Raw genomic sequence first — 27,806 nt, forward strand, 5'->3', positions numbered from 1 at the left:
ACCACTGCACTCAGGCCTAGGTGACAGAGCCAGACCCTGGCTTAAAGAAAAAGACAAAAAAAATCTCTAACTTTTTGAAGCCACTGTTATTTTGTTGCTGTATTTTTATTATATGCAGCTGAATCTACCCTTAGTTAATATAACGGAAACAGCCAAACTTCTTCCCTTCACATTAACCATGGACTATTTCTCAGTTTCTAAGAACAAGTATATTACCAAGATCTGCCTAACTGCTCAAACACAGTAGAGCACACTGCTAAAAACACTGGCCTGGGCGGTGTTGAACAATCAGAACACATGGACACAGGGAGGGGAGCATCACACACTGCGGTCAGTAATGGGGGTTCGGGGAGGGACAGCGGGGGTGGGGAGAGTGGGGAGGGATAATGAGGGGCAAAATATCAGATATAGGCAATGCGGGGATGAAGGCAGCAAACCACCTTACCATGTATGTACCTATGCAACAATCCTGCATGATCTGCACATGTACCCTAGAACCTAAATAACAATTAAAAAAAAAAACAAAACACTGGCCTGGGTTTCAAATTAAAGACATTAAAAAGATTTCACTGAGGCCAATAAGTGTACATAGTAGTCAAGTTTGTAATCCAAACAAATAACTTGGACTTACTCATATTGCTTTCAAAATCAAATGAAGGCACCAAATTTAGTTTGCGTGAAAGACAGGCCCTCAGCCTTTGCTGATGAGACCATCAGGACTAGAGCTACTGATTCAATGGCTGAGTTTTTTTCTAAACTGACCCTCTGCCGTTCACAGTGTAACCACGCCTAGCTGTGACAGGGATGTGACAGCACATCCGGGTGTGTAATCTGCTTTGCAGCTCTTTATTCCAGAGCCCACAGATCAGATGGTTAAAACACCGGGCAAATGCAAAAACGCCAAAACCCATCAGATTTAAAGCAAAGGAAAACACCCCACACACCTTCCCCAAACCTATGAACAGCAGGGTCGGTATGATATGTAAGCTCATCTGCACTAAATGAATAAGGACTGTTTTCCTTGCTTTAATATTTGACCTATTAAAATAGCCAGCCCGTTTCCCACTGTGGTATACAGAGCGTAGCTTGTAAGAATGACAGACAAAAGAAGGAAAATTAAAACCAGGCTAGTGGACCTGGCAGGAGTGCTGTTCAAGATCACAGGGCAAAGGGGTTCTGATTTTAAAACTGCAGCCACAGTGGGTTTAGTGCCCTCTATGACGAACAAGCAAACGCTCTTGAGCATAATGGTTGTCCAAGTCCCAGCCAGAATCCTATACCTAACTGAATCTACCAAGGACAGAGATTTCAGTGGATGGCAAATCGCCACGCAAGTGTTGAGAGCCATCAAGGCCAGCGTGAAGAGAATCCCTTCTCCAACGCTCAGCTGGGCTCCAAACACCACCCAGCATATCAGCAGGGGGCTGTTGGCCAGAAGCGCCCACATTCCTTGGAAAACGATCCCCAGGCCACAGTAGGAAGAGATGCACAGCAGATGCTGGCAAAGGAGGATATACGGGGCCTCTGTCCGCAGCTTTGAATTCTGTGACACTATTGTCAAAATGATGACAGTGATGACTGTGGCAAAGGAGAAGGTGACCACATAGAGGCCCTCACGGTTGCTTCTCGCCTCAGCCAGTCTGATACGTTGCATTGCTCAGAAGACAGCTTCACAATCTGTAGGAATAGCTTGGCTCCTGGAGGAGAAAAGAACAAGAAAGAATGAATCTGTGTTAAAGCTTCTTGTGGGTTTCCCAGCTCTCTGGTCTTGTGTGCAGTCTCAAGGAACAGATTGTACATTCTTCAGTATAGAAGATGACAGTTTTTGATAGTATCGATAGAGATCAAAGAAACAGGAGAAATCATCCTGGCTATTCTTTATATTAGTATTTCAGGGGAGGGACATATACACAAATTATCCATACACACAAAAGGTTTGAAAGATATACTCTTTGTACTCAGCAAATTGCTCAAATTCATGTCAAGCTTTTACTGCTTATGCATCGTTTTCTATCTTTGATTGTGAGAGCTTTTTCAATTCAGAGCACAAAGCACAACGTTATCAAGCCAAATGATTAGTCACCAATTGCATTTAGTACATGCAAAGGCCTAGGGAGGGAGTTAGGTCAAGCGCTGTGAGGAATGCGGGGAAGTCATTGACTTAGAGCTTCGAATTCATTAGGTACACAGGACGTGAAAGAGAGACTAACACTAATGATAGTGATCATGGGTGACATTTACTGAGTACTTTCTAGGAATCATAAACTGTTTTCAGAGCATATTTCTCACTATACCTGCGTGTTTTATTTCCCACTGAGTGGTTTTATTATGCACTTGTCACACGTGGAGAAATGAAGACTTGAGAGGCGACATCACCTGCTCAAGGCCATATGGTTATTGCATAGAGGGCCAGGATTTGAATTCGGTAGTACAGCTCTGGAGCCATACCCTCAGCCACTGCGAGGAAGCTAACGTCAAAGGCAAGGCCAAATAAATGCATTCTCTGAGTTCTCCCTTGGCCAGTGGCATCTGACCAGGCAACTGGACTCCATTTGTAGGAATATCATTTCTGTGCTTAAGAAGCTAGAAGACTCCATGTCTAGGAAGATACCGGGGTCTCAGGGTTGCTAAGGGAATGTGAGCACCCAAATGACAAGCTGTGCATGGTAACCTCATGAAGTCAAGTGTGCACAGGAGTGCCACTGTGTGGCAGCCTGGGGGAACCCCCAGATTATAGCATCGTTGTTGTTGCCATGATAGTCTATGACGCAGATACCCATTATTGCCTCCGCCTCCCCACCTACACCCCATCCAAAGTGATATACCCTGTAAGCCTCTGCTGCCCTGCTCCTTCCTCCTGAACTACAGCAACACCTTCTCCCCCAGCAAAAGTTGATTGGCATCTGACTCGTAGCAAATCATTCACTAGACTGTACTGAGTCAGAGTATGTCTCTCAAAAACCCAACCCAAGGGACACAAAGAATATAGTCTGAGAGTAATGTCATGCAGTTAGCCTGCCAGTCATGTTGTTAGCAGAAGAAAAAGACAGAAGTAAGAGGGAAGCAGAAAGAAGTGAGACTATGAGGTCCCTAAGTGTCCGCAAAAGCCCTTGCAAGATGACAAAGAAAACCACCTTTGCTCCCTAATTTCCAGTTCCACTGAGATGGCCTGCAATTTCTGTCCTTGGATTCCGAAAATATAATACACCCCTCTATTATTTGAGCTATCTTAAATGGGCTTCTACTCCTTCACTCTGTCCCGTAGACTTCAAAGTATATAAAATGGTCCCTGAAGAGGCACAATAAATTATATTGATTTCCTAAAGGGCATGTCACAATGGAGATACAACTATTTTAACTTCCCGAGAATCTGAAACGCCGTAACTCCTATGAAATCCCTCACTGAAGGCGTAATTCTCCCCCCAGGTACTGTGTTGTCCCCTTTCTGAGAACTTGGTCTTTTCTGATGGATTTTTGATGCCATTGTCATGTTTTTGAACTCCAGGCATTTATTTTCTCTTCTCTCCAGCTCTTCGGAGAGGAACTGAAACTGCCATGGTCATTGTCTTCGTCAAAGTCATCAGCTTTGAGCTGCAGATGCCTTTTAAGGTCAGACTTTTTGATCAACATCTAACACAAACACCTCTCAATATTAAGCAGGAAAATGCATATTTGCTCTCATTAAATCCTTTTCCCTTAATCGCTCACTCTCAGCGCACACCCCAAAATGGTCCTCAGGGTGCCGCCACAGACACTGAGAGCCCCAATGAAGACTGTATGAAAATCTTGGTAAATTAGAACAAACGCTCTGCCCCTGGTATACGGGATCACATGAATGTGGCTCCGAACCTGGATCTGCTGCTAACAAGGACTGTGACTTTGGATATTGGAGACACTTTGCTTCTGTGGTCCTTGGAGTTGCACAGCATCACCAGGCTCCACATCCTTCCTCTCTAGTCGTCCTCACTCAAATCTTCAGAGCCAACTGTGAACTTGGGCCCAGAGCATCTATGCTTTTACTTTACTCTTGAGAACAAGATCACCCCTGCCCTAACCCCAAAACACCCTCATGATATTTCTCCATGCCTGGGCCTTTTCTTGCTGATCTGAATAGAAGGCTCAGCTCTCTAGGACAGAGCCTGCCTTGTTCCGCAAGGTCCCCTCCAAGGACCTGACCCCCAGACACAGGGAGGTGGCTGATGGCAGAGTCCACAATAGTAATGGCACCCTGTCTGCTGGGGCCTCTTAAAAACACACAATGCTGGGCTCACGGTCGCAAGGGTTGGCCCAGCTGATGGGTGATATTCCCCATTACTTGGTCTTGCTTCTCACCCCCATTCTGCCCAGAATCCCAGTCATCTTCTGTGGCATCCCTGGTGGATTTTTCATTTCTGCTCAAAAAGACTCCCTGCACCTGCATGGGGGCTCACCACACCCCCACACACACCTGCCCATTCCATTTGTCAGGACCTTCTGAGGACCATGGATTGGGCTTTGCCTAGCTGTGTTCCAAGACCCAAAACCCTCCATAGGGCATGCAGTGGCTGTCATTATGTTTCTGTTACAATAACATTTTTTTTTTATCATTTAAATTATTTTTATTTACAGCAAACTCTACTATGTACATTTCACCCCGAATCACTTTCAAGTTCTTTGGCCTTTCCTTTTTCCAGGCTTGGCGATGTGAGCCACAGACTTGGGACCCAGGACGTTGCCTCCCCAGTGACGGCGAATCTCATCCTATCTATCTGTCACTGCAGTCTGTCCTGACAGCTTCCACAGGCTCAGCCAAGGCGCCTTTGTCTTCCCTAACACGGCAGGAGGGAAAACGAAAGTGGGTTTTTGGCCTCTCTGTTTCCCTTTTGGAATGTGTAAGTGTCTTCATTTGAATTATTACTGCTGCTGCAACTACGTATAATAAAGGCTAAGCCCCCGAAACCTTCCCTCTGGATCTGAAATGGTTTCAGGGAACTGTTTATTGTTGGGACCAGCAGGAACCAGTTTCTTTAGTTTTCTAATGTGCTTAACACATGAATCTATGTGGCACTTCATCATTGTACTCACCCAACCCTTACTGAGTAGTGAAACATGCAATGCATAATCCTAAGCAGTGAGGTTATAATGCAGTAAAACAGTCACTGAGGTCGAGTACCATGGCTCACACCTGTAATCCCAGGACTTTAGGAGGCCAAAGCAGGCAGATCACTTGAGCCCAGGAGTTTGAGACCAGCCTGAGAAACATTGCAAAACCCTGTCTCTATAAAAGATAGAAAAATTAGCCAGCTATAGTGGTGCACACCTGCAGTCCCAGCTACTGAGAGGGCTGAGGCAGGAAGATCACCTGAGCCTAGGGAAGCTGAGGCTGCAATGAGCCATGATTGTATCACTGCATCCCAGCCTGGGCAACAGAGGGAGACCCTGTCTTAAAAAAAAAAAAAAATTGCTGACATACAGAAACTTATTGTCCAATGGAAGCTGCAGAATATGATATAGTTAGATAACCAAAAATATGTATAGTTTTACCCACTTCCCAAAAGAATAAGAAAGCCAGGTGTGCTATGGGAGAGTTGTTCAGAAATAAAAGGAATCAGATCACTGTGGTCTGATATGGTCAGGGAAGACATCCTGGAGGAGGTGAGGCTTAAATCAGGCCCTTCGTGGATAAAAACCAGAGCAAAGCAGGGTCAAGGATTAGTTGGGGAAGGTAAAGTAGCCATGCAGATTCCAAGCAAAAGAAAACAGCAAGAGCCAAGGTGAAACCATATTTGGCATGTTCAGGGGACAACCAGTAAATATCTGACTTTTGTGAGAGTAAGGGCTTGTTTAGAGCACCAGGGACAGACCAAGGCCAGGACCAGATCTGGAGGACCTTGATACCATTCCAAGGGCTAAAATCCATTTTGTAGGCAGTAAAGAGATTTGCACGATTAAAATTAGGAGCAGCACATGCCACAGGTTAAGAGCCAGCATGAGATGCCCAACCGTGCATGGTGGCATTTGGTATGAGCTCTGTCTGCAGAGCAGGCAGCCCAGCAAAGGGAAAATTGGCACAGTGAGGACCATACTACCATAGAAAGTAGCTCAGAATACTTTCTCTACACGTGGTATCTCCAGGAGGGTTGGAAATCTGCAAAATCATTGAGGCCATGTTTTATTGCTTTTAATTTATGTATAAGACCTCAGGAAGATTAGTAATTCATTCAGTATCATACATCCAGAAAGAGTCTCCCAGTCTCCGAATCACATTCCTTCTCAGTAGCATATTTGCATAGATGAAGAGCTTGTGGCAACCAAACTTATATAATTAGTTCCCATCTATACATATTTACCCCACTTAGCCACATTCTTAGAGCCTTCTTCTGAATTTCTAAAATGGGGGAACACCTGCTTCCTTCTAGCCCAAAATGTTACTTTGGTTTCAGCTTTGAAATATGACCCTGGAGCCAAGAGACGTCAGCAAAATTTACATTATATCCACAAGTGCCCTGACAAAATCAGAGACAGCCACTGCCATTCTCTGCAAAAGTCCTGTAGGAAGCAGATGTATGTTAAGGACTGGCCCAGGTTTATATAAGAACAATGAAGCCTGTGAGGTCTCCTTGTCAGAGCCCTGCTCAAGGCAGAGCCCTGAGGGCAACATGCTGCCGTTGGAGAGAGACTGAATATACAAACAAATACGACCAGACCACATATAAAAATAAAACTTTGACCCACAACCTGCAGCACCCAGCCCAGGAAACCAACCCTTATCTCCAGTAACTACCTAGGAAGCCAGCCTGATGTAAGTCAGACTTGTAGGAGTCAGGCTACTATCTCTAGTAATAATCCAGGAACCAAACAATAGCTCCTGTAATAATCTGCCCCCACTGGCCTGGACTTGATTAATAACTGACAATTTTCCTAATTTTTGTCCAAACTTCCAACTTAGAACCGGCCAACGAAAGCTAAATATGTTCCCCTAACCAATTACACAGGGTGTCCTACTTCTACTTAACTGCCCACAGCTTCCCCATGTTAATAGCTTCCAATCAGAGCACACCTGAAGCCTTCCCTTTTTTCCACTGCAAAGCTTTCTTACTCCTCTGCCTGCCTTGAGTCTCTGCCAAAATGCAAGCTCTGAGTCTGGTTGCCTGTTCTCATCTGGTTGATCTTTATTTCTACATTAGTATAAAAAGATGGCTCTGGTGGCTCTGCAGCAGGGCATGCACCTTGGTTCATTTCTCCAGAAGGCTGATGAACTCGTGTGGGGAGCCCTTCATGGCTGTTGGATGTCAACCATCACTTATGTGGGGACTCCTGGCTCAATGCCTTAGAGAGTGGACTTTGGAGTCGAACTGTCTGGTCCAAATTCTAGAGCCACTATCATGAAATCTCTGAAAGAGACTTCCTCTCTGTCCTGTGCCCCTCCAGGCCACCAGCAGGGACATGTCAGTGAGTTTGGGCAGAGTGAGACAGCTTCCTTTCATGAAGGGCAATTGCTACCTTGGTGTTATGGAGAACCTCTGCTAGGGCAGTGAGGAAGGAAAATGGAGATGGGCATACAGAGTCCCTACTGGGGCACCGTGTGAGAAGTGGAGCTGTGAGAAGAGGGCCACCATCCTCCAGACCACAGAATGATAGATTCACCAACAGTTTGCACGTGCCTGGAAAAGCCACAAACACTCAACAGCAGCCTGTGAAAGCAGCCAGGAGGGAGGCTGTGCCCTGCAGAGCCACAGGGGTGGAGCTGCCCAAGACCATGGGACCCTACCTCTTGCATCAGCATGACCCAGATGTGAGACATGTAGTCAAAAGAGATCATTTTGGAGCAATCAGATTTGACTGCCCTGCTGGATTTCAGACTTGAATAGGGCCTGCAGCCCCTTTGTTTTGGCCAATTTCTTCCAGTTGAAACAGCTGTATTTACCCAATGCCTGCGCCTCCACTGTATCTAGGAAGTAACTAACTTGCTTTTGATTTTACAGGCTCATAGGCAGAAGAGACTTGTCTCAGATGAGATGTTGGACTGAGGACTTTTGAGTTAATGCTGAAATAATTTAAGAATTTAGGGGACTGTTGGGAAGTCATGATTGGTTTTGAAATGTGAGGACATGAAATTTGGGAGAGGGCAGGGGTAGAATAATGTGTTGGCTGTGTCCCCACCCAAATCTCATCTTGAATTGTAACTCCCACAATTCCCACGTCATGGGAGGAAACCAGTGGGAGGTGATTGAATTATGAGGGGCAAGTCTTTCCTGCACTGTTCTCACGATAGTGAATGAGCCTCATGAGATCTGATGGTTTTAAAAATGGGAGTTTCTCTGCACAAGCTCTCTTTGTCTGCTGCCATCCACGTAAGATATGACTTGCTCCTTTTTGCCTTCTGCCATGATTGTGAGGCCTCCCCAGCCATGTTGAACTGCCAGTCCATTAAACCTTTTTCTTTCCAGTCTTGGGCATGTGTTTATCGGCAGCATGAAAATGGACTAATATATTTGACCTCATCATAGGCCCTGGGGCACAAGGCTGGGCAAATTTCCCCCTTCTCTCATCTCTGAGGGACCACAAGGCCACCACCATTGCTAAAGACACCCCCCTTCAGAAGAAAACCAAGGGGGCCCTGGATGTGAGAAATTGGGCTAGACTGGAAGGGAGCACAAGAGGGTGATGACCCATACAAAACATAATCATAGAAAACACGTGCTGGTTGTTCACTGTGACACAGCTTTAGTGAGTGCTAACTGCTTTCATCTGTTCAACAAGCCTATAAAGTCAGTGCTACTGTATTAGTTCTCACATTGCTAATAAAGATATACTCAAGACTGGGTAATTTATAAAGAAAAAGAGGTTTGATGGACTCACAGTTCCACATGGCTGGGGAGGCCTCACAATCACAGCACAAGGCAAAGGAGGAGAAAGGCACGTCTTTCATGGTGGCAGGCAAGATAGCTTGTGCAGTGGAACTCCCATTTATAAAACCATCAGATCTCATGAGACTTATTCACTATCATGAGAACAGTATGAGGGAACCACCCCCATGATTCAATTATCTCCACCTGGCCATCCTTGACAGGTGGAGATTATTACAATTCAAGGTGAGATTTGGGTTTCTTTCAACCCCATTTTTCAGGAAAGAAAATGGAGGGACAGAGGAAGGAAATCACCTAGCCAAGGTTAATCATCCTATGACAGTGACTCTGGAATTTGGATCAGCCAGTTCAACTCCAGGGCCCACTCTCTAAGCCACTGGACCAGGAGCCCCCACATAAGTGAAGGTCGACATTGAACAGCTGTGAAGGGCTCCCCACACATCCTCTCACTCCGTCCCCCCAACAGGCTGCAGAGGCTGGAAAAATGAGTAGTGGTCTCATCCCTGCCTCATGAGAAGAGGTGACCAGGAATACAGAGGTGAAGGGAGATGTTGGTTAATCGCGAAGCCTGGCCTTGAACCCAGCTCTTCTGATTTCTGAGACTGTTGCTTTTGTTGTTGTTTGTTTGTTTGTTTAGTTTTTTGTTCCAAGTGTCATATCTGTGTGTGAGAATTGTAGTCTTTAAAAACAGGAAAAAGACTGAGCAACTAAGTGAGTGTTATAGACTAAATTGTGTCTCCCAAAATTCATATGTGGAAGTCCTAACCTCTAGTGCCTCAGAATGTGACTATATGTAGAGATAGGGCCTTTGCGGTAAAATGAGGCTATTAGGTTGGTCCTAATCCAACGTGACTGGCATCCTTGTGTCCTTACAAGAAGAACAAGAGGAGATTAAGACAGAGAAATACCCCAAGAATGCACACGCTCAGAGAGAACACCATGCCGACAGGGAGCAAGGGGACAGCCATCTGCAAGCCAAGAAGAGGAGCCCCAGAGGAAACCAGCCCTGCCAGTACCTTGATCTTTGACTTCTGGTCTCTAGAACTGTGAGAAAATAAATTTCTGTTGTTTATCCCATCCCATCTGTTGTATTTCATTATGGCAGCCCAAGCACACTAATATAGGGAAAAGCATCTACCAGTTGCTGTTGTATTGCCAGGAGACTGAGAATGGCTTCCCATGGGTCCGGCTAGACTCCCCCAGAACCTACCTGTAGAACTTCTAAAGGAGAAAAGATCTCTGATCTCTGAAAGGCAGGAGGACCTTTGGGGCAGGGGTGGTGCTTCAGTCAGTTGGCCGGTGTCTGCCACTAAAGTCAGTGCCAGAATCTGACTCACCACTGATGGGAAGAACACATCAGCTGAGAAAGGAATGCAGAAATGAGTTCAGATGCTCAGCAGCTGCTGCGCGAAGGCCATTCCAAAATGGCTCTTACATCCTACTGTAAGGATCAGACCTCCTCCTCACCCACAGTACACATGCACCCTTCTCTTCAAACTTGTCTTTTCCTCTGATCTAATTGTAGACTACCTTATTTGGCATTTTAAAAATCACTCCAGTCCAGGAGGCTCTGGGACTCTCCTCAAAGCAGGCAGGAAGGAAGGGAGGGAACCGGTGTTTACTGAGTGCCAGGAACTCAACTTCAAGATCAAGCATTTAGTAAATGTTTGCTGTGATTGTTAGTCCTCTGGAGACAGTTCAGAGGGGTGACAGCGAACTAGGTGAAATCACAATGTCTCTTTAGGTATATCCTGTGACTTCAGAAGATAGAGAATCGCACATTTTTCTAATGAATGGTTTCCCAGGTAGTTGGCCTTTTTAGTCTTAACCTGCCTCTTTTCGTATAAAGTGAATTCTCCAGCTTTCTTTCCCATTTTTTTCCTCTGACCAAAATTTTGGTCTACAGACATTCTTTAATTGCTCATAAGATTCATTAATGTAGAGACTCACTACCTGGCTTTAATAGAACATCGTCCTTTTCTAAAATACTTTATGTTTAAAACATATATTCAAAAACAATATGCATGTGCATCTTTACTGAACACTACTCGTGGACAGGACAGAGGGAAACAAATTCCCAAACCTTGAAAATGAATAAATATTCTAGAGGGGAGTGTTGGAAAGAAGTAGCTACTAACAATGGTGGGAAGCTCTTCTCCTTTTACAATTTTGATAATGATGAGTATGTGTGATTCTAATTTATTACAGTAATAATGACGCCCATATGAACAGAGGATACAGCTTAATGATATACTTTACTGTCCTTTATATATATAAAATATATATGTGATCAAGCATTTACTATATAGTATATACATGCTATAATACATATATATATGCTCAAGCATTTAATATATACTCTCTTTATATATTCTCTCTTATATATAATCAAATTGTGTCTCCCAAAATGTATATATGTATATATATATAGAGAGAGAGAGAGTGACAGACAGACAGACAGAGGCATAAGACAGAAATAACGCATAGGGGTCATTCTAAGATTCCAAAACAAGATTGGTCAATACTAACTATAATGGTGTCATATGTAACAAATAACATATTTCATGAATCTTTATAGAAATTTAAATAATGAACTTATAAGAAATCATGATACACTGGCTAAAATAAAAGTCAGTCAATTCTACTTGGACGGAGCTCTCTGCAGGCACAGACCTAACCAAGGAACAAAAGTAGCAAGCTCGGCAGACGAACATTTATTCAATCAAGTGGTGAATTCCAACTACCTGTGTATCCCCAACATGGATTTAAGCGCGGGGTTAACCAACACACACCAAGTCTCTGATGTCACGGAGTCTATACAATCCAAAACCTGTGACAGTTTCCTGGCAGACAGTAAACATGTGGCCTTCCTCCTTTTCTCCTCCTCTCTCCAGATGTCAAAGGTCAATTGATGTCAATAAACAACAAAGAGCACACAGTAAGCTGTATGTGACTAAGCATTTGATTTATTGCCAATAATATTTCCCAAAATCTGAAAGGATTTTGTCTTTGGTCAATTGGTTTGTCTCTATTGAGTTCATCTTGTAACATTTACTTCTGAAATATGCTGAAGCTATTTTAACGCTGCTTTATTGCACTTATTAAGCTAGTTACAAGTTAATTGCCTGTGTAGGATCTTTAAATTATTAGAGCTTGTAACCCAACATAGAGCAGCCAAGATGGCGAGTTTTGTGCTGTGCTGGTAGGCTACCCTCTACTCCATAGTCAATAGTTTTGCCTCATAGCATAATTGAGATAGCTGCCTCATCCTAAAGCAACAAGACACACCCTTTCTGTCTCATCAGGCCACACCTCTCCTTACCCATAAACCAGATGCTTTATCGAAACAATCTTGGCAAAGCTGAAATCCACAGAGTCTTGGCAGATTCCACCAAAGCTTTTTCATTTTCTCTGACTTAGCATTGGAGACTAGAGTGAACTTTCTTCCAGGTTTAATTCTATTTCCCTAAATCAAAGCATAATTTAAATATAGCTATTCTTACTAACCTTTTATACATGCTGTGATTTGTTTCACTGATGAAAAAGAAATCCCTCAGTTTTGAAATCTGCTTATAATATGCATTGCTTGGTTAGATATGTCTATCTTTATTAGATGTCTTTGCATAATGCATATTGTTTTTCTGTTCACACCATGCAAAGTTGTATCCCCAGACCTTAAAACTGTATGATATTAAGTAACTGAAATTGACAATCCCTAGAATAACTTAACCTTTTCTCTGCTCTCAGAACTTTTGCTTAGCATATAATTGATTATTAACTTGAACTTTCACTTAATTACTGTTTAATTGTTTTCTCTCATTTATAGGAAGCTGATATAAAGGTTTTGGCAGCAATATAAGTCCATTATCACAGCGCATTCTATTACTATTTGAATGGACTTGCATTTTTCCATAGCAAAGTCCACTTAAGCCAAGTTATTAATGTTCTCAGCTACTTTCATTAGCATTTATATTTGCTTTTTAGAATCAGCATACAAATTTGAATCACATATAGAGAGCAAATAGCTAACTCAGTGCTTGTCTTTGTGATTTTTTAAAAAATGATTATTGTATTTTTCTTTTTATTTAGTAAACTTATTCCCAAGTAGAAATTATATTACTGACATTAGTGCTATTTTTGAAAGCAATATTTGTAACTATATTTTGTATTTTTCAAAAGAACTTCCACTCTAAGTATTAGTGACAAAGAAAATTACTAACTTTGAAAACCCCAGACATACTATCATTAAACCACTTTTGAATGAGCACATAACTTATAATCAATTCGAATTTTTCAATACGTGCCCATCTCAATTTCTTCATTTATACATTCACTCACTCACTCACTCATTTATCCGTTCACCCACTCAGTGAACATGTATTTTGCACCTGCCATGTGTCAGGCACTACACTAAGTGCTGGAGCCACAGAGATGAATGGGATAGGGCCTCTGTACTCAAAAAATTTATTTCATTGATCTGGGGATGGACGAGGAGTGAACACTGCTATGGTTTATGAAAGAGGTGGCAAAAACATATCAATTTCCCGTTTTTCTGAATTGGAGGAAATGTATGAAAACTACAAACCTTGGATTAGTGAAAAGCAAGTTCCTTTTTCCTTTTACCAAGAAGATATGGGGAAAGTAGTCTTCCCTCTCTTGCATGAAAAGCCAGAGCAGGAACAGTCAGTTGAATCCTAGTACAGACACAGGCTAGCAAGAAAAGCTTCCTGGAAAAAGCAAGGGCACTACAAGGTTAATAAGGTTGTTTGAGGAAGACAGAAGCACATAAAGAGGCTCTCCAGAAACCCACAACTGTGCATAGAGGTTGGCACTGTGGATAGGAAATGACAGCAAATCTGATGAAAGCAAAGTTATAAATGATGCCTGCAGAGGGGAATCAGCCAACAAAGAATCTAATTCACACCTGTAATCCCAGCACTTTGGGAGGCTGAGGTAGGCAAATCACCTGAGGTCGGGAGTTCAAGACCAGCCTGACCAACATGGAGAAATCCTGTCTCTACTAAAAATACAAAATTAGGCAGGCGTGGCGGCGCATGGCTGTAATCCCAGCTACTCGGGAGGCCAAGGCCAGAGAATCGCTTGAATCTGGGAGGCAGAGGTTGCAGCAAGCTGAGATTGTGTCATTGCACTCCAACCTGGGCAACAAGGGCAAAACTCCGTCTCAAAAAAAAAAAAAAAAAAAAAAAAAAAAAAAAAAAAAAACCTAATTTAAGGAAAAACAAGTATTTGAAGGGTACAGTTAACTAAACCTAGATTCTAGCCAGCTTTGAGGTTTAACTCAGTGACTTATTTGGGATTTTAAAGCCATCAGGATGCAAGGTGGGAAGGACCCAATCGCAGCATGAATAATCAGTCATTGCAGGGATTCTCAGTGCTCAAAACAACTGGAGAGATTCAAGTGACAACATGGGTATAGGGTGCACTTTCCACACCCTGGAAAAGGAGGGCGACCTTTAGATAAGGGAATAATGACTGGGATGCCTAAAGCTCATAATGTGCACTCAATAAATGCAAGACTATGTCACTCTGATCTAGTGAAATTTGCTTCAGTACTCGAAGATTCTTCCGATAGAACTATGAAGTTCCTGTCTTCTTTTTCACCACTTCAGCCATCCACATCCATGGGCTCAGGCTCACATAAATTAACAGAGAATACGAAATCCTTGGCTGTGGCAAATTCTGCCAAAGAATCAGGCCCACAGGACCATTCTCTGGTTATTGCCAATTTTATATAACTTGAGTATCTAACTTTCATTTCAGAGTTTAGGCTGCTCTCAATCTTTGGATCTCTGGTCTTAAAACACTGAATATCATTTCTGGATGATCCAAGCCTGGGGGTCATGTGAAGCTATTTGCTCTTTCAGGGTGTTCAGAGTGGTGCCATGCCAAGCCCCACCTGGACCCCAAGAAAGTGTGTGGTCTGGTCAGGCAAGCATACCTTTCAGAAGGAGTGTGGTCTGTGTACAAAGGACCATAGGCAATGGAAGACAGGGGTCAAACCTGAGTAGGGACCAGATTGGGGGTCACAAACTTCAGTTTGTGTAACCAAAGCTGTAAGAAGCCACCACCCCAGAGGAACGTGCTGTTTCTAGGAGGTCCTCCTGGAAATAATATGCCCCACCCTAAGACTTACAGATGGTTTGCTGATGAGGTGAAAGTGCCTCTTTACGCAACAACAGGAGGCAACCAATTTGATCCCAGAAATGTAATTCGCTAAAATCATTCAGCATATTTTGTGGATTCAACAAATATAGATGGTATTGTAATAGCAGTTAAAAATAGAAGGTGGTTATTCCCTCAGCAGCCATGAAAATCAAGGAGCAAGAACTTGCTAATGCATCACCAACACTGAGGAAGCAAAGGAGCTCTGGTTAACCTAAGATCCTGATCTACTTTAAAGTATTTTCACATGCTGAGAGATATTTATGAGGCTTCCACAGCATTATTATGTTATTTAACACCTATCTCCTATGTGCCAGGCTCAGTGCAAAATGCCAAAATACCTATAATTAAATGAAAAAATGCAGCAGAATCCCAGCACTTGTAGACACTCAGAGGAGGGCATCTAATTTCCCTAGAAAAGGTTAAAGAAGACTTCCCAGGGACTTCCACCAAGATGGCCAAATAGAATCAGCTCTGGAATGCAGTTCCCAGTGAGAACGACGCAGAAGGTGAATGATATTCACATTTCCAACCGAGGTACCAGGTTCATCTCAATGGGTCTGGTTGGACAGTGTGTGTAGCCCAAGGAGGGCAAACCGGGGCAGGGTGGAGCGCTGCCTCACCTGGGAAGTGCAATGGGCTGCAGGGCCCTCCCTCCTACCCAATGGAGGCTATCAGGACATCTCCGGCTACTCTGGAGCTCCGGTTTGAATGCTGCGCTTCTCCCCAAGTCTTTGAGGCCGCAGACCAGGAGATTCCTGCCCGACATTCCTGCCCTGGCAGCAGATTTCCAGGTCAAATCTGGGCAGCCGATTCAGCTGTGAGTTCCCAGCACAAATCTAAGCAGCTGTTTTGACTGGTGCCTAGAGCAGCTGCGAGACAGACTCACCCATACCCCTGAGAGAAAGGGGGCTAAAGGCGGGTAGCCAGGTGATCTGGCTCCATGGGTCCCACCCCCACCGAGACCAGCAAACTGAATCCACTGGCTCGAGATTTTCACAGCCAGCACAGCAGTTTGAGCTTGACCCTGGATGGGTGAGCTCGGTGAGGGGAGGGGCATCCGCCATTACTGAGGCAGCTTTAACCTTACCTGTGTAAACAAAAGCACAAAAATGTTTACACAGCAGCTGCGGGGAGCCTGCAGCAGCTCAACAATGCCTCTGCAGGCAGACTGTGACTAGACTCCCTCCTTGCTAGGCAGGGTATCTCTGAAAAAAGGCAGCAGCCTGTCAGGGAATTTTAAATAAAGCTACAACTTCCTGGGACAGAGCACCTGGGAAAAGGGGCGGTTGTGAGTTCTGCTGCAGCAGACTTAAATGTCCCTGCCCAGCAACCCTGAAAGGAGCACCCGGAGCTCCCAGCACAGCACTTGAGCTCTGACAAGGGACAGACTGCCTCCTCAAGTGGCTCCCTGACCTGTATATCCAAAGAGTCACCTCATACAGGAGAGCTCTTGCTGACAATTGGCAGGTACCCTTCTGGGATGAAGCTACCATAGGAAGGAACAGGCAGTAATCCTTGCTGTTCTGCAGCCCCTGCAGGTGATTCCCAGGTAAGCAGGGTCTAGAGTGGACCTCCAGCAGTCCTGCAGCAGAGGGACCTGTTAGAAGGAAAACAAAAAAACAAAAACAAAAACAAAAAACAGAAAGAAGTAGCCTCAACATCAACAAAAAGGACGTCCACTCAGAGACCCCATCCGAAAGTCACCAATTTCAAAGAACAAAGGTAGGTAAATCCACAAAGATGGGAAGAAACCAGTGCAAAAAGTATGAAAACACCAAAAACCAGAATGCCTCTCCTCCTCTAAGGGATCACAAGTCCTCACCAGCACGGGAACAAAACTGGATGGAGAATGAGTTTGACAAACTGACAGAAGTAGGCTTCAGAAGGTGGGTAATAACAAACCTCTCTGAGCTAAAGGTACATGTTCTAACCCAATGCAAAGAAACTAAGAACCTTGAAAAAAGGTTAGATGAAATGCTAACTACAATAACAGGTTAGAGAAGAAAATAAAGGACTTGATGGAGCTGAAAACACAGCACGAGAACTTCGTGAGGCATACACAAGTTTCATTAGCCAAATTGATCAAGCAGAAGAAAGGATAGCAGAGACTGAATATCAACTCAATGAAATAAAATGAGAAGGCAAGATTAGGAAAAAAAAAAAAAAAAGAGTGAAAAGAAATGAACAAAGCCCCTAAGAAATATGGGATTATGTGAAAAGACCTAATCTACATTTGATCAGTATACCTGAATGTGATGGGTACCTGAATGAATCCAAGCTGGAAAACACTCTTCAGGATATTATCCAGGAGAACTTCCCCAGTCTAGCAAGCAGGCCAACATTCAAATCCAGGAAGTACAGAGAACACCACAAAGATATTCCTCAAGAAGAGCAACCCCAAGGCACATAATCATCAGATTCACCAGAGCTGAAGTGAAGGGGAAAATGCTAAGGGCAGCCGGAGAGAAAGGTCAGGTAATCCATAAAGGAAAGCCCATCAGACTCACAGTGGATCTCTTGGCAGAAACCCTACAAACCAGAAGAGAATGGTGGCCAATATTTAACATCCTTAAAGAAAAGAACTTTCAACCCAGAATTTATATCCAGCCAAACTAGGCTTCATAAGTGAAGGAGAAATAAAATCCTTTATGGACAAGCAATTGCTGAGAGATTTTGTCACCACCAGGCCTGCCTTACAAGAGCTCCTGAAGGAAGCACCAAACATGGAAAGGAACAACCAGTACCAGCCTCTGCAAAAACATACCAAACTGTAAAGACCATTGACACAATGAAGAAACTGCATCAACTAATGCGCAAAACAACCAGCTAGTATCAAAATGGCAGGATCAAATTCACACATAACAATATTAACCTTAAATGTAAACAGGCTAAATGCCCCAATCAGAAGACACAGACTGGCAAATTGGATAAAAAGTCAAGACCCATTGGTGTGCTGTATTCAGGAGACGCATCTCATGTGCAAAGACACACATACACTCAAAATAAAGGGATGGAGGATGATTTAACAAGCAAATGGACAGCAAAAGAAAAGCAGGGGTTGCAATCCTAGTCTCTGATAAAGCAGACTTTAAACCAAAAAAGATCAAAAGAGACAAAGAAGGGCATTACATAATGGTAAAGGGATCAATGCAACAAGAAGAGCTAACTATGCTAAATATATATGCACCCAATACAGGAACACCAAGATACATAAAGCAAGCTCTTAATGACCTACAAAGAGACTTAGACTCCCACACAATAGTAGGAGACTTTAACACTCCACTGTCAATATTAGACAAATCAACAAGACAGAAAATTAACAAGGATATTCAGGACTTGAACTCATATCTGGACCAAGCAAACCTAATAGACATCTACAAGACTCTCCACCCCAAATCCACAGAATATACATTCTTCTCAGCACCACATCGCACTTACTCTAAAATTGGCCACATAATTGGAAGTAAATCACTCCTCAGCCAATGTAAAAGAATGGAAATCATAACAACCAGTCTCTCAGACCACAGTGCAAACAAATTAGAACTCAGGATTAACAAACTCATGCAAAACCATACAACTACATGGAACTGAACAACCTGCTCCTGAATGACTACTGGATAAATAATGAAATGAAGGCAGAAATAAAGATGTTCTTCAAAACCAATGAGAATGAAGACACAATGTACCAGAATCTGTGGGACACATTTAAAGCAGTATCTAGAGGAAAAATTATAGCACTAAATGCCCACATGAGAAGTGAGGAAAGATCTAAAACTGACACCCTATCATCAAAATTAAAAGAACTAGAGGGGCAAGATCAAACAAATACAAAAGCTAGCAGAAGACAAGAAATAATTAAGATCAGAGCAGAACTGAAGGAGATAGAGACACAAAAAAAAACCCTTCAAAAAATCAAGGAGCTGGTTTTTTGAAAAGATCAACAGAATAGATAGACCACTAGCCAGAGTAATTAAAAAGAAAAGAGAGAAGAATAAAATAGATGCAATAAAAAATGATAAAGGGGATATCACCACTGATTCCACAGAAATACAAACTACCATCAAAAATTACTACAAACAACTCTATGCACATAAACCAGTAAATCTAGAAGAAATTGATAAATTCCTGGACACTTACACGCTCCCAAGACTAAACCAGGAAGTAGGTGAATCCCTGAATAGACCAATAACAAGGTCAGACGTTGAAGCAGCAATTAATAGCCTGCAAACCAAAAAAGTCCAGGTCCAGATGGATTCACAGCCAAATTCTATTAGACATACAAAGAGGAGCTGGTACCATTCCTTCTGAAACTATTCCAAATAATCCAAAAAGGGGGAATCCTTCCCAAATCACTTTATGAGACCAACATCATCCTGATACCAAAACCCGGCAGAGACTCAACAAGAAAAGAAAACTTCAGGCCAATATCCATGATGAACATAGATGCAAAAATCTTCAACAGAATACTGACAAGCCAATTGCAACAGCACATCAAAAGATTTATCCATCACGATCAAGTAGGCTTTATCCCAGGGATGCAAGGCTGGTTCAACATACACAAATGTATAAATATAATCCACCACATAAAGAGAACGAAAGACAAAAACCACATGATTATCTCAATAGATGCAGAGAAGGCCTTTGACAAAATTCAATAGCACTTTATGCTTTAAAAAACTCTCAATAAACTAGGTATCGATGGAATGCATCTCAAAATAATAAAAGCTATCTACAACAACCCCACAGCCAATATCATACTGAATGGGCAAAAACTGGAAGCATTCCCTTTGAAAACTGGCACTAGACAAGGGTGCCCTCTCTTTCCATTCCTATTCAACATAGTATTGGAAGTTCTGGCCAGAGCAAAGAGGCAAGAAATAGAAATAAAGGGAATTCAATTAGGAAAAGAAGAAGTCAAATTATCTCTATTTGCAGATGACATGATTGTATATTTAGAAGACCTGATCGTATCAGCCCAAAATCTCCTTAAGATGATAAGCAACTTCAGCAAAGTCTCAGGATATAAAATTAGTGTACAAAACTCGCAAGCATTCCTATACACCAATAACAGACAAACAGAGAGCCAAATCAAAAGTGAACTCCCATTCACAATTGCTACAAACAGAATAAAATACCTAGGAATACAACTAACAAAGGACGTGAAGGACCTCTTCAGAGAGAACTACAAATCACTGCTCAAGGAAGTAAGGGAGGACACAAGCAGATGGAAAAACATTCCATGCTCATGGTTAGGAAGAATCAATATTGTGAAAATGGTCATACTGCCCAAAGTAATTTATAGATTCAATGCTATCCCCATCAAGCTACCATTGACCTTCTTCACAGAACTGGAAAAACCCACTGTAAACTTCATATGGAACCAAAAAAGAGCCCACATAGCCAAGACAATCCTAAGTAAAAAGAACAAAGCTAGAGGCATCATGCTACCTGACTTCAAACTATACTATAAGGCTACAGTAATCAAAACAGCATGGTGCTGGTACCAAAACAGAGTTATAGACCAATGGAAGAGAAGAGAGAAGAATGCCACACACCTCAGAAGAATGCCACACACCTACAACCATCTGGTCTTTGACAAACCTTACAAAAACAAGCAATGGGGAAAGGATCCCCTGTTTAATAAATGGTGTTGGGAAAACTGGCTAACCATGTGCAGAAAGCCCTAACTGGACCCATTCCTTACACCTTATACAAAAATAACTCCAGATGGATTAAAGATTGAAACATAAGACCTAACACCATAAAAACCCTGGAAGAAAACTTAGGCAACACCATTCAGGACATAGGCATAGGAAAGGACTTCATACCTAAAACACTGAAAGCAATGACAACAAAAGCCAAAATAGACAAATGGGATCTAATTAAACTTAAGAGTTTCTGCACAGCAAAAGAAACAATCATTAGCATGAACCAGCAACCAACAGAATGGGAAAAAACTTTTGCAAGCTACCCAACAGACAAAGGGCTAATATCCAGAATCTACAAAGAACTAAAACAAAGTTACAAGGAAAAAACAATCAACCCCATCAAAAAGTGGGCAAGGGATATGAACAGGCAGTTTTCAAAAGAAGACATTTATGCAGCCAAAAAACATATGAAAAAGGCTCATTACCACTGGTCATTAGAGAAATGCAAATCAAAACCACATTGAGATACCATCTCAGGCCAGTTAGAATGGCGACCATTAAAAAATCTGGAGACAACAGATGCTGGAGAGTATGTGGAGAAAGAGGAACAGTTTTACACTGTTGGTGGGAGTGTAAATTAGTTCAACCATTGTGGAAGACAGTGTGGCCATTCCTCAATGATCCAGAAATAGAAATACCATTTGACCCAGCAATCCCATTACTGGGTATATACCCAAAGGATTATAAATCATTCTATTATAAAGACACATTCACACATATGTTCATTGTAGTACTGTTTACAATATCAAAGACCTGGAACCAACCCAAATGCCCATCAATAATAGACTGGATAAAGAAAATGCGGCACATACGCACCATGGAATACTGTGCAGCCACAAAAAAGGATGAGTTCATGTCCTTTGCAGGGACATGGATGAATCTGGAAACCATCATTCTCAGCAAACTGTCACAAGAACAGAAAACCAAACACAGCATATTCTCACTCATAGGTGAGTGTTGAACAATGAGAACATGTGGACACAGGGAGGGGAACATCACACACTGGGGTCTGTTAGGTGGTGGTGGGGCTAGGGGAGTGATAGCAGGGAGTGGGGAGGTTGGGGAGGGATAACATTAGGAGAAATAGCTAATGTAGGTGATGGGAGGATGGATGCAGCAAACCACCATGACATGGGTATGTCTATATAACAATCCTGCAAGATCTGCACATGTACCCCAGAACTTAAAGTATAATTAAAAAAAAGAAAGAAAGAAAATGTGGTACTCCTACACAATGAAGTACTATTTAACCATTTAAAAAAAAAAATGAAATCCTGTCATTTGACGAGCAACAACATAAATGGAACTGGAGTTTGTTATGTTAAGCAAAATAGCAGGCACAGAAATACAAACATATGTTCTCGCTCATTTGTGGGATTTAAAAATCAAAACAATTGAACCCGTGGAGATAGAGAGTGGAAGATTGGCAAACAGAGGCTAAGAAAGGTAGTGGGAGGTGGGGGGTGGAGGGAGGAAAGTGGGTACAAAAATATAGTTAAAATGAATGTATAAGGCCTACTATTTGATAGCACAAAGACTATTGACTATCATCCATTCTACATTTTATAATTATTAAAAGTATAATTGTATAATTACTATAAGTATAATTGTATTGTTTGTAACATGAAGGATAAATGCTTGAGGGGATGGATACCCCATTTTCCATGATGTGATTATTACATATATCTCATGTACTCCATAAATGTTTCCACCTTCTATGTACCCAAAAAATTAAAAATTATAGAAAAAAAGCCAAGGAAATTAAAAAATAAAAATAAAACAAAGCTTACAATATCAATAAAAAACAACAACAAAAAAGACTGCCCAGGGGACACCGATCCTTGAAAAATAAGGATTCATCCATCCAGCTAGGCAGCCTTTGGTTCATTCATTCATTACATACGCACTGAGTATCTCTGCCTATTCTAGATGCTGTGGATACAACACTGAACGAGACAGTTAAGGTCCTTAACTCTTGTGAAATGTGCATTCTGGTAGGGTGGAGATATAACCAGGAGAAACACAGAATGCTTCCTTAAGACCATCCAATATCCATCTTCTGGCCTCATTTCCTCCCCTACACTGTATTTTCCTACTGAGAAGAGGACAAGAGCATGACTGCTCAACCTGGAGCATTTCCATCCTTTCAGTAAGTGAAGCTCTGATCATGACACTAAAATGCCAGTTTATTGCTAACCATCACAACAGAATAACTTCAGAAGGGCATGGTCAGATAAAATCACATTTCTGAAAGTGCAGACCTGAGAATCAGCTTCAAGCAGAAATCAAAGTGAGAACGCAGATGCCTACCCTGACATTAGACATCCTTACCTTACTTTAACAGTGGAGATCTTTTCTGACAGTGAAATAAGTTGTCTTTCCCAGGAAAAAGTATGTGGAAGAACAGCAGGAGTTTCTTTGTGAATCCGAGGAAGACCTTCCAGCACCCAGCATCTAACAGTAGGAAACCAAAGAGCAGGCTCCACTTCGTCTTTTCCCAGCACCTTAAGTCTTCAGATTTGAGGGTCCTTTCCATGGTGCCTGCTGCCAGTGTCACTCTGTGATTCATCATATAGAGAGCTGCAGAAAGTCTGAGAAAGCTGAGCACCACTGGAGTGACCACCTCGTGAAAGAATGCTCACTATCTTCTGCCCAAGAGGAAGTGAAGGAAGCTGAGGCCAGTGCCCCTTCTTCTGCATACAGGGTCCTTCTGCAAAGAGGCACACACTCTCATACCCTGTAAGGGAAAGTGTCTCTAAGGGAAAGCTGAAAAGTCTTCCCCACCCATATATAAGAGGAAAATGCAAACCAGTGGAACTGGTAGTTTTAAGCCAGACTAGCCTTCAGAGATCTCAAGATTAAGTCTGTAGAAATGACCGCAATTACGTAACAGAGGCAAGACAAAGGCAGTTGGAAACTTCTGCAAGGCACAGTTGGTACCATTCTGAAAATTCATATTTCCTGTTTGCCAACACGTCTGCTTTAAATCCCTCAAGCTGCTAATTACTTGCCAGTGTTATATACCAGCTTTTTCTCATATTTATAGCTTTCATTTCTTCTTGCAATTATTCACGCAATATATGCTTGTTGTCAAAAATGTAAAATACAGACAAGCATAAAAAAGAAAATTAAAATTCCCCATAGTACCACCACTTGAAAATAACTGCTGTAGGCACTTTGGAGTATATCCTTCCTGTCCTTTTTCTATGACGAATTGGATATTAGGGTGAGCTGCTCAGCATCCATTCCACCCCCACAGCACTGGGGAATGTCCAGGCAGTTTTGCTGGTACTGGCTCCATCCTCAGCTCCAGTGCAGGAGGTCCAGATTTAGCTAAATTAAACTACAAATATATCCTGCTCTTGACACGGTGTTTGTTTCAGGAACCAGCACATAAGCCAGATCTAAGCCAATCAACGTAGGACAGTCCCCAGGCCCAGGAATGGTACATGATCAAGATGGTCCAATGAGAGGGAAGCCTAGGACACTGCCCAGTGGCTGGGGAGGTGACACTCACTCCTCCGGGTTGGAAGAAGTGGTTCCGGAGGGTGTTGGTAGCCATGTTGCCATCACTTGAGGAATCAGCTTTGGGATGAAGCAGATATCCCAGAAAAAAATATATATATAAAGAAATTCAGCCCTTAAAGAAATTTCTGAGCTGCCAAATTAAGCTAACACCAAAACTTGTCTTAACTTTTGAAGTTTCTAGCTATATAAACCAATACATTTGCTTGTTGAAGCCAATTAAATTGAGTTTTCTATTCCCTGTAACTGAATGCATCCTAAGTGGCTCACGTAGATATTTTTATAAAAAACGCATGGCCCATTTTACACACACACACACACACACACACACACACACACACACACAGAGAGAGAGAGAGAGAAGAGAGAGAGCAAGACTAGCACAAGAGGAGATAAATTATATGTTAAATTGTTAACACCAATTAATTTAAGGATAGGGATTGTAGAAGTATAGGATAAATTTATAAACTTTTCTTATTAACATTGAAACATTGATTTGTTTAAAATTGGTAACAAGGCTTTTTAAAAAAATCAGAGTAACCCCAATTCAATAACTCATAGTACCCCAGATGGTTAAACACCATATATTTTTAAAATAGCCCCTTTTACTTAAATGTCACAACTCTAGTCTCTATAGGTGGAAGGGAAGTGTCACTGAGGAAAGGATATAAAAATAAGAAGTGGAATAGTCTCCAATTCTAACAGTACTGGCTGAGATTGGGACTATATAATTAACAGCAAATATGTGTTTTATTGCCATGGACCAGTATTCAGTGGCATCTGTATTAGGGCTCTCTAGAGGGACAGAACTAATAGGATATATATGTGTGTGTGTGTGTGTGTGTGTGTGTGTGTGTGTGTGTGTGTGTTTATTTATTTATTTACATATAAATGATCAAGGTCAATGGGAAAGTACAACAGCCCAATCCAGGCAGTAGTACAATTGGCCCAAGCCCCTCAGAAATGATGGTTTAGAGCACCCTACCATGAAAAAAGCCATGAAATTCAGTCCTTAAAGAAATTTCTGAGCTGCCAAATTAAGCTAGCTCTATAAAGAGGAGCCTATTAAGTATTAACTTACACGATCACAAGGTCCCACAATAATAGGCTATGTGCAAGCTGAAGCACAAGGGAGCTAGTTTGAGTCCCAGAACAAAGAACTTGGAGTCCAATGTTCGAAGGCAGGAGGCATCCAGCATGGGAGAAAGATACTGGGAGGCTAAGCCCATCTCTTCTTTTCACGTTTTTCTGCCTGCTTTATATTAACAGGCAGCTGATTAGAATGTGCCCACCAGATTAAGGGTAGATCTGCTTTCCCCAGTCCACTGACTCAAATGTTAATCTCTTCTGGCAGCACCCTCACGGACACACCCAGGATCAATAGTTTGAGTCCTTCAATCCAATCAAGTTGACACTCAGTATTAACCATCACAAGTCCATCCCTTGTCAAATTGAACCCATACACATCTCCTGAGATCATATGTAATCTTCAAATAACGACAACAATAAGGTCACAATTACATTTAACATAATGCAATTATCCTTTGTACAACCAGAAATGCACCAATCCCCAATCCAAATACTATTACACCAAGTTAACAATACATAAATTCTGATATAAAGTCAATTAATGTTATGTCACATGATAAAGAAAAAGGAAATGAAATATATTTTCTTAGTACAAGTGTATACATGCACAAACATGTTTGTAACAAAAGAAGGAGGAAATACTTATGACAATTACAGCCTCGTTTCTGCAGCTGGTCAATGTGGTCATAGCTGGCATTGATGACTACCTTCTACTACCCATTCTATATTCCCTTTACCTTCAGTAAGCACCTCAGCAAGCCGTGGGTTTTTTCCTGGTAGGGTGACCCAAACTGTCATTCCTGAGGGGTTTGGGCCAATTGTAGTCCTGCCTGGACTGTGCTATTGTAGTTTCCCATTGACCTTAATCACAGGGCATGGTAATACTAAGAGATGCCCTAATGGATCTCCTGTATTCCATTCGTATTCTTCCTTACCTCTGCTGTGGAGTAGTAGACTGATTTCATCTTGATAGTCCAGGTCAATCACCCCAGCCAACACTGTAACTCCCTTCTTAGCCTGTTGACTTAAAGGTAGGAGAAGCCCAAAGTGTCCAGGTAGCAATCTTAACTTCCAGTTTAATGGAATCATTGTTGAATCTCCTGCTGGCGGTGTTCCTCCCTCTGGAACTAAGACCTTTAGGTCAGCAGAACGTAATGTCACCAGAAAAGGAAGTAAAATTTTCCTAGTGGATCACTATGGGTAATGGTGAGTGGTGCCACTTCCACTTCCACCCCTTGATTCCTGGACCCGTGAATCATGGCTATGGGAGAAACAGTACCATATACTGGACACTGATTCAGAGCTTACGCAGCCTTCTGGAGAACTTTGCCCCAGCCCTGCAAGGTATTGTCACCCAGTTGACATTGTAGTTGTGGTTTGAAAAGACCATACCACTGTTCTATCAGGCCAGCTGCTTCATAATGATAGAGAACATGGTAGGACCAGTGAATTCTATGAGCATGAGCCCACTTTAGCCATAAAGTGAGCACCTTGGTCAGAGGCAATGCTGTGTGGAATACCATGATGGTGGATAAGGCATTCCATGAGTCCACAGATGGTAGTCTTGGCAGAAGCATTGCATGTAGGATAGGCAAACCCATATCCAGAACAAGTGTCTATTCCAGTGAGGACAAACCCCTGCCCTTTCCATGATGGAAGAAGTCCAATATAATCAACCTGCCACCATGTAGCTGGCTAATCACTCCAAGGAATGGTGCCATATCAAGGGTTCAGCATTGGTCTGTGCTGCTGGCAAATTGGGCATTCAGCAGTGACTGTAGCCAGGTCAGCCTTGGTGAGTGGAAGTCCATGTTACTGAGTCCACGCGTAACCTCCACCCTTGCCACCATGGCCACTTTTTTCATGGGCCCATCTGGCCATGACAGGGGTGGCTGGAAAGAGAGGCTGAGTGATGTCCACAGAATGGGTAATCCTGTTCACTTGATTACCAAAATCCTCCTCTGCTGAGGTCACCCATTGGTGAGTGCTCACATGGAATACAAATATCTTCACAGTTTTTGACCACTCTGAGAAGTCTATCCACATACCTCTTCCCTAAATTTCTTTGTCACCAATTTTCCAATCATGCTTCTTCCAAGTCACTGAGCATCCAGCCAAACCATTGGCTATAGCCCACGCATCAGTATATGACCACACATCTGACCATTGCTCTCAGCAAGCCTCACTACTGCAAGCCAAAGTGCTCTGGAATCCTAGGTAAACTTGAAAGGCAGTCTAGGACACAAGGACTGCAATTCCTAGGTAGCTCCCGGTGTTGGGCTGGGCTCAGAGCCAGAGGACTAGGGTGGCAGGTGACCTAGGAAGATACTAGCCAGGGTAGCTACAGGAGTACTTGCACCACCCCTTCCCCAACCACAGGCAGTGTAGCTCACAGCAATGAAAGTCTTTCACTGTGAAGAGTAGCAATGACTTTGTCTTGCATCTTGGA

General features: G+C 42.5%; 1 pseudogene; it reads right to left on the reverse strand.

The window, feature by feature from the left end:
- On the reverse strand, positions 1-23,028 carry LOC116551684 (annotated as a pseudogene).
- Positions 23,029-27,806: the final 4,778 nt, after the last annotated feature.

The sequence above is a fragment of the Sapajus apella genome, unplaced genomic scaffold (assembly GCF_009761245.1).
Source record: "Sapajus apella isolate SASKATOON/1434 unplaced genomic scaffold, GSC_monkey_1.0 scaffold10, whole genome shotgun sequence".
NCBI lineage: Eukaryota > Metazoa > Chordata > Mammalia > Primates > Cebidae > Sapajus > Sapajus apella.